This window comes from Nicotiana tabacum, chromosome 3, assembly GCF_000715075.1.
Source record: "Nicotiana tabacum cultivar K326 chromosome 3, ASM71507v2, whole genome shotgun sequence".
Lineage (NCBI taxonomy): Eukaryota > Viridiplantae > Streptophyta > Magnoliopsida > Solanales > Solanaceae > Nicotiana > Nicotiana tabacum.
The window spans coordinates 193,725,995-193,735,174 of record NC_134082.1 but is presented as its reverse complement, the minus strand read 5'-3'; positions in this window follow the sequence as shown (position 1 = coordinate 193,735,174).

Sequence of the window (9,180 nt, the reverse complement as noted above, 5' to 3'; positions counted from 1 at the left end):
ATTGTTTTGAAGAGACTATTCCCTGTGAAGCTAGCTATTATTACTAATGCCATCAATAATTGTTGTGTGTGTCCTTGTCCTAAACAAACCAGGACACCATTTCCTCACAGAAGTATCAAGAGTACTAGTGCATTTGATCAAATTCATGTAGATGTTTGGGGACCTTATAAAACTGCAACCTTTGATGGTTATAGATACTTTCTCACAGTAGTTGATGACTTCATTAGAATGACTTGGGTTTTCTTACTGAAACTGAAATCTGATGTGTGTGTTGTACTGCCACAGTTCATTGCTTTTGTTCACACTCAATTCAATAAAACAATTAAAATGGTGAGATCTGACGATTGCTCTGAGTTTCTAAATTTAGTGTGTAAAATTGTCTTTAATAAACTTGGTAATCTTCATCAAACCACTTGTGCATACACTCCACAGCAAAATGGGATAGCTGAGAAGAAGCACAGGCATCTCCTAGAAATCACCAGAGCTCTAAGGTTTCAAGCTCACATTCCTATCAAGTTTTGGGGTCATTGTGTTATCACTACAGCCTACTTGATCAACATACTACCATCTTCAGTGTTGAAAGGATGTTCAACTTATGAGCTACTATACAAGAGGAGGCCTCAACTAGGACACTTTAGGACTCTAGGCTGTTTGTGCTTTACTAAGCAAGTGCAGGAGACAGACAAGCTTATGCCTAGGGCCAAACCATCCATTCTCATGGGATTTTCAGATACTCAAAAAGGTTATATTCCCTTAGATATTTCTACACAACAATTCTTTGTCAATAGAGATGTTGTATTCCAGGAGAATGTATTTCCTTTCAAAGACTCTTTGAATGGCTCTCCTCCTATATTCACCTCCTTTCCTTCACCTCCTAGTTGTGAAGAGGTGTACAGAGATGTCTGCCCCTCTCCTCACATAAATATTTCTACTTTTTCTTCTGGTGGTTCTGAACCTTTGTCCATTGCCCCTAAGCCTTGCCCCACACTGAGAAGGTCACTCAGAACTAAGAACCCTCCATTGTGGCTTAAGGACTTTTTCACTCAACCCTCTACCACCACTACACTATATTCCATAGCCAACTATGTTTCTTATGACTCTCTGTCTCCATTCTTATCAGTCCTACATTGCAGCCTTCTCCTTCATTATGGAACCCTCTTCTTATGATGAGGCTGTTCAAGACCCAAGGTGGGTGAAGGCTATGAAATCTGAAATTGCTGCCTTGGAAGCTAATCACACTTGGGAGGTTGTATCACTTCCTCCAGACAAGATGCCTATTGGTTGAAAATGGATCTTTAAAGTGAAGTACAGGGCTACATGGGAGGTTGAAAGGTTTAAAGCTATATTAGTGGCCAAGGGGTTTAGCCAGCAGAAAGGTATTGATTATCAAGAGACCTTCAGTCCAGTTGTTAAGATGGTGACAGTTAGGACCATACTTTCTATTGCAGCTTCTGAGCATTGACATATCCACCAAATGGATGTGTACAATGCTTTCCTACAAGGAGATTTACCAAATGAAATCTATATGACTCTTCCTCAGGGCTTTCAGAGTCAGGGGGAGAGTAGGCCAGTTTGTAGACTCTTAAAATCCTTGTATGGTCTCAAAAAAGTACCCAGGCAGTGGAATGCAAAGTTATCTAAGGCACTAATCAGCTTTGGGTTCATACAGAGTCAACATGACCACTCCTTGTTTGTATAAGGTACTGCCAGCTGCATTTTGGTTATATTAGTCTATGTGGATGATATGTTCATCATAAGACCTGATTTGAGACTAGTAGAAGAAACCAAGGCTACACTCCAGAAGACCTTTAAGATGAAGGATCTAGGGGAGTTGAAATACTTCTTTTGGATAGAGTTTGCAAGATCACCACAGTGTATTCTGATGCATCAAAGAAAATATGCATTAGAACTTATGTCTGAACTTGGCTTAGGTGGTGCAAAGCCTGCTGCTACACCTCCTAAAGCAAATGTGAAACTCACTACTCCACAATAGTATGAACACACAGGCACAACCAACACCTTGGATGATGCACTACTACCTGATGTAAGTAGCTATCAAAGGCTACGGGGCAAACTCCTATATCTGACAGTAACAAGGCCAGATATTGCATTCAGTGTTCAAACTCTTAGCGAGTTTATGCAAAAGCCTAAGAAATATCATATGGAGGCAGCACTCAGGGTGTTCAAGTATGTTAAGAATCACCCTAAACAAGGTGTACTTCTATCTAGTCAGAAGAGAAGTGTTATCTCAACCTTCTATGATGCTGATTGGGCAGCATGCCTATTGACTAGAAAGTCTGTGTCTGGAAAATATGGGGACTCATTCATATCATGGAAATCAAAGAAGCAAAGCACTATCTCTAGAAGCTCTGCAAAGTCAGAGTACAGAAGTATTAAAACAACAGTGCCTGAACTAGTGTGGATATTTGGGTTACTCAAGGACATTGGAGTGGTGTTTGAATTGCCAGCTACTATCTTCACTGACAGTGAAGCAGCCATACAAATAGCTGCTTATCCTTTCTTTCATGAAAGAACAAAACACATAGAGATTGATTGTCATGTCATAAGACAAAAGATTCAGCAGGGACTAATCAAGACAGAGTATGTGGGAACCAAAGAACAGTTGGTAGATGTGCTGACTAAAGGACTGCCTAGAGCTCAACATGAGTACTTAGTGTCTAAGTTAGGATTGCTGAATATCTTTACACCACCTAGCTTGAGGGGGAGTATAGAAACAGATGCAGTAACATAGCAAGAAGGAGGAAGTGGTTAGTTAGATAGTTAGTGTACAACTGTCATAGTTGTTAGAAATAAAGTAAAGACCACTAGCATGTTAGTAGATGTCAATTATGTATATGTATATAAAGACAACAATGTGTTGTTTACATTGAGATATAGAGAAACAATTTCCCTCATTCTCTTCTTCTTCCTCCTCAGCTCATTCCCTACTCATGTTTCCTCCAGGGCTAGGGTTCTTCATCTCACGCATGCACTGCGTTCTAACAGTGTAGAAACAAATGCAGTAACATAGCAAAAAGGAGGAAGTTGTTAGTTAGATAGTTAGTGTACAACTGTTATAGTTGTTAGAAATAAAGTAGGGACCACTAGACTGTTAGTGGAGGTTAATTACGTATATGTATATAAAGACACAATGTGTTGTTTACATTGAGATATAGAGAAACAATTTCCCTCATTCTCTTCTTCTTCTTCCTCAACTCATTCCCTACTCATGTTTCCTCCATGGCTAGGGTTCTTCATCTCACGCATGCACTGAGTTCTAACATGGTATCAGAGTAAGAGCTCTGAATTACAGCTCGCAAATCAATCCAGTTCAGTAATTCTCGTACTTTCTCAAGTCTCTTCTTCGTCTCTCAAATATGAAGCTTTAAGTCATCGTCAACCATGGCGAATGACAACTCTGAGCAAGAAACACTTGCAACTGTAACTGAAACCTTGCAAATCTGGTCGGAGGATGAATTTGAAGAAGAAATCTCAGTTCCAATCACTCATCCTCTGTATTTGGCATCCACTGATACAGGTGGAATTTCTCTGATCTCCTTTCAACTAACAGGGACAGACAACTTCTCGTTGTGGTATCGATCTATGAAAATTGCTCTTCTAAGTCGAAATAAGCTCGGAATGGTTGATGGAAGGTGGAAAAAGGAAAAATTTCAAGAAAAATACTGGTACCAATGGGAGAGATGTAATGCAATTGTCTTATCGTGGCTGATGAATGTTGTAGCACTGACCTTGATCAGCGTAATCACTTATACAACCAATGCACACACCGTGTGGATGGATCTGCAAGAGCGTTTTGACAAGGTGAATGACACTAGATGATATAACCTACACAAGGAATTGCAACCCTAACTCAAGGTATCTCCTCTATATCTGTGTACTATTCTAAACTCAAGGATCTATTGGACGAAACTGAAGATCTAGTTCCTCATCCTGATTGTGACTGCCCTAAAACTAAGAAATTTATTAAACACCTGCACAAACAGAAGCTATATCAGTTCCTTATGAGATTGAATTACTCATACTCACAAGCTCGTAGTTAGATTCTTATGATGAAACCTGTTCCCTCTGTCAATCAAGCTTATGCTTTGTTAAATGAGTGAGGAAAGTCAAAGAAATGTAGTAGGATCAGCAGGTATTTTAGTTGCTGGACCTAATTCCACCAGTGGTCACTATGAATCTATAGCACTATACAGCTCTAAGTTTGATAATAGACCAAAACACAGAAAGAATTTCAATCTATACTGTGACTTCTGTAAACTAAAAGGTCATAGCAAGGAGAATTGCTACAAAATAGTTGGTTATCCAGCTGACTACAATTTTAAGAAGAAAGGGGGAGCTGGTGCTTATAATGCAGTAGCTGAGTATAGTTCAACATCTAGTAACTACAGTGCACCACCTGAACTAAGTCTCTACATACAGCCTAGTGGACAGCCAAGCCCTGGCTTTCAGATAACTACTATGCAGCCAAGATCTGTTCAACCCTTGCAACACAACATTCACACTGCTAATATGGAATTACAACCACAACATGGAGGAGGTGGTGACTTTCCTTTTACCAAGGAACAATATGACCAGATTATGCAAATTTTGAACAGTAATATAGTCAGCCCTACCTCAGCAAACAACAACAGTCCTACACCTACATCTCAGGCTCATGTAGCAGTTACTAGTGTTGCTTTACTAGCTTCCAATAGTCCACAAGAATGGATCATTGATACAGGGGAAACTAATCACATGGTGCCTAATCTCAATCTATTAGATAAGACAACTGTAATTGCTCCTCCTATTCCTAGAAAGGTTCTCTTGCCAAATGGAGATGTCACACAAGTAACTCATGTTGGATATAGTTAGATATCAAACAACAACACACTAAAAGAAGTACTTTATGTACCAAAGTTCAAGTATAACCTGTTGTCAGTGTCAAAAATGACAAGGGACCTAAGGTTTTTTGCCTTTTTCTATCCTGATTTTTGTGTGTTTCGGGAGCTTTTCAATGGCAGGGTGAAGGAGATTGGTAGAGAAAGGGATGACTTGTACTTCATACAACAACATGGAAATAAGAGGTTGACTGTTGTGTCCTTGGCAGCTGTTAACACAAAGGCTGATCTCTCAGCCAGTTCCAATTATATAGTCTTATGGCACAGGAGACTTGGTCATTTGTCCATCATTGTTTTGAAGAGACTATTCCCTGTTAAGCTAGCTAGTATTACAAATGCCATCAATAATTGTTGTATGTGTCATTGTGCTAAACAAACTAGGATACCATTTCCTCACTGTAGTATCAAGAGTACTAGTGCATTTGATCTAATTCATGTAGATGTTTAGGGACCTTATAAAACTGCAACCTTTGATGGTTATAGATACTTTCTAACAGTAGTTGATGACTTCACTAGAATGACCAGGGTTTTCTTACTGAAACTAAAATCTGATGTGTGTGTTGTACTGCCATAGTTCCTTGCTTTTGTTCACACTCAGTTCAATAAAACAGTTAAAATGGTGAGATCTGACAATGGCTCTGAGTTTCTAAATTCAGTGTGTAAAACTGTCTTCAATAAACTTGGTATTCTTCATCAAACCACCTGTGCATACACTCCACAACAGAATGGGGTAGCTGAGAGGAAGCACAGACATCTCCTAGAAATTACCAGAGCTCTGAGATTTCAAGCTCACATTCCTATCAAGTTTTGGGGTCATTGTGTTATTACTGCAGCCTACTTGGTCAACAGACTACCATCTTTAGTGTTAAAAGGATGTTCACCTTATGAGCTTCTATACAAGAGGAGGCCTCAGCTAGGACACCTTAGGACTCTAGGCTATTTATGCTTTGCTAAGCGAGTGAGACAGACAAACTTATGCCTAGGGCCAAACCTGCCATTCTCATGGGATTTTCAGATACTTAAAATGGTTATATTCTCTTAGATATTTCTACACAACAATTCTTTGTCAATAGAGATGTTTTTCTTCCAGGAGAATGTATTTCCTTTCAAAGACTCTTTGAATGGCTCTCCTCATATATTCACCTCCTTTCCTTTACCTCCTAGTTGTGAAGAGGTGTATAGAGATGCATGTCCCTCTCCTCATATAAATCCTTCTACTTCTTCTTCTGGTGGTTCTGAACCTTTGTCCATTGCCCCTGAGCCTTGCCCCACACTGTGAAGGTCACTCAAAACTAACACCTTCCATTATGGCTTAAGGACTTTGTCACTCGGCCCTCTACCACCACTACACCATATTCCATAGCCAACTATATTTCTTATGACTCTCTGTCTCCTTCTTATCAGTCCTACATTGCAGCTTTCTCCTCCATTGTGGAACCCTCTTCTTATGATGAGGTTGTTCAAGACCCAAGGTGGGTGGAGGCTATGAAATCTGAAATTGCTGCCTTGGAAGCTAATCACACTTAGGAGGTTGTCTCACTTCATCCAGACGAGGTGCATGTTGGTTGCAAATGGATCTTTAAAGTGAAGTAAAAGGCTACAGGGGAGGTTGAAAGATTTAAAGCCAGATTGGCGGCCAAGGGGTTCAGCCAGTAGGAAGGTATTGATTATCAAGAGACCTTCAGTCCAGTTGTTAAGATGAAGACAGTTAGGACCATACTTTCTGTTGCAACTTCTGAGCATTGGCATATCCACCAAATGGATGTGTACAATGCTTTCCTACAAAGAGATTTACTAGATGAAATCTATATGACTCTTCCTCAAGGATTTCAGAGTCAGGGGGAGAGTAGGCCAGTTTGAAGACTCTTGAAATCTCTGTAAGGTCTCAAACAAGCACCCAGGCAATGGAATGCCAAGTTATCTGAGGCACTGTTTAGCTTTGGGTTCATACAGAGTCAACATGACCACTCCTTGTTTGTACAAAGTACTGCCAGCTGCATTGTGGTTATATTAGTCAATGTGGATGATATGCTCATCATAGGACCTGATTTAAGACTAGTAGAAGAAACCAAGTCTACACTCCAGAAGACCTTTAAGATGAAGGACCTAGGGAAGTTGAAATATTTCCTTGGGATAGAGTATGCAAGATCACCACAGGGTATTCTGATGCATCAAAGAAAATATACATTAGAACTTGTGTCTGAACTTGGCTTAGGTGCTGCAAAGCCTGCGGCTATACCTCATGAAGCAAATGTGAAACTCACTACTCCACTGTATGATGAACACACAGGCACAACCAACACCTTGGATGATGCACTACTACCTGATGTAACTAGCTATCAAAGGCTACGGGGCAAACACCTATATCTGACAGTAACGAGACCGAACAATAGATTCAGTGTTCAAACTCTTAGACAGTTAATGCAAAAGCCTAAGAAATATCATATGGAGGCAGCACTCAGGGTGGTCAAGTATGTTAAGAATCACCCTGGGCAAGGTGTACTTCTATCTAGTCAGAAGAGAAGTGTTATCTCAGCCTTCTGTGATGCTGATTGGGCAGCATACCCATTGACTAGAAAGTTTATGTCTGGAAAATATGGGGACTCATTCATATCATGGAAATCAAAGAAGCAAAGCACTATCTCTAGAAGCTCTGCAAAGTCAGAGTACAGAAGCATTTCAACAACAGTGGCTGAACTAGTGTGGATATTTGGGTTACTCAAGGACATTGGAGTGGTGTTTGAATTGCCAGCTACTATCTTCACTGACAGTAAAGCAGCCATACGAATAGCTGCTAATCTCGTCTTTCATGAAAGAACCAAACACATAGAGATTGATTGTCATTTCATAAGACAAAAGATTCAGCAGGGACTAATCAAGACAGAGTATGTGGGAACCAAAGAACAATTGGCAGATGTGCTGACTAAAGGGTTGCCTAGAGTTCAACATAAGTACTTAGTGTCCAAGCTAGGATTGTTGAATATCTTTACACCACCTAGCTTGAGGGGGAGTGTAGAAACTGATGCAGTAACTTAGCAAGAAGGAGGAAGTTGTTAGTTAGATAGTTAGTGTACAACTGTCATAGTTGTTTGAAATAGAGTAGGGACCACTAACCTATTAGTGGAGGTTAATTATGTATATGTATATAAAGACAAAATGTACTATTACATTGAGATATACATAAACAATTTCCCTCATTCTCTTCTTCTTCCTCAGCTCATTCCCTGCCCATGTTTCCTCCATGTCTAGGGTTCTTCATCTCACGCATGCACTGAGTTCTAACAGAAGAGTATGTAGGTAGCTAACCAGAATGGGAATTGGGATTTTGGATCCAGTTCATACAAGAGGATGGTCATTGGATCAGGTGTGACAATTATTATGAAATTGTTAAAAATCAAAAGAGGGGGCTGGTGCGTTTGGTACGGCAGATCACATTTTCCAAAAAATGTTTTCGCAGAATAAATCATTTTTTGAAAAATAAAAAAAGTTCTTGATAACGTCCTTTAATTTATTGCTTGGTTTATGAGTGAAAAATAATTCTTCGAAAGACATTTCCTTAAATAAATGATACTGTTATAAAAAAAAGATTGTTTGGATGAGATTTTTGAGTATTAAATTTATTTTGTACCGAGAGTGTCTAATTATAGTAGGAATTATATATATATATATATATATATATTATAACCATAGTTAAGTGACTCTTCTGTTACAAATGAAAGAAATATAACTTTACAGGAAAATTTTATTTTGTGTCTCATACAACTGATACTAGTTGTATGAGATATTTTTTTGTCTCACAATTTTGTGGACTTAGAAGTGTAAGATTGGGGTCCACAAATTTGTGAGACAAAAATGAGCCTTACACAACTAATGTCAGCTGTGTGAGGCACACAATAAAACTTCTCAACTTTTATAATCAAGTACGAAAAGTCATTTTTCTTGGATGACAACTAATTATAACAAAAAAATATTTTTTTTTGAGAAAAATATTTCCTCCATATATATCAAGCACTTACACACCCTTAGGGCTTGTTTGGTTGTATGTAAGAATAAGGCGTTGCAATTCCTGCATAAAATCCAACACTAGCATTGTAGTGTTTGATTATCGATTGTGGTGCTTTCAACTTTACAATATATTGTTTGGTTGTCATTCTTGTTGACACCATAAATATTACATGCATAAGTTGGGTAAGATGTATTATTTTTATGTGAAATAAAAGGTGTAACAAGAATATAAGAATTAGTGATACTTATACTAAACCAAATAAAATAACCAAATTAA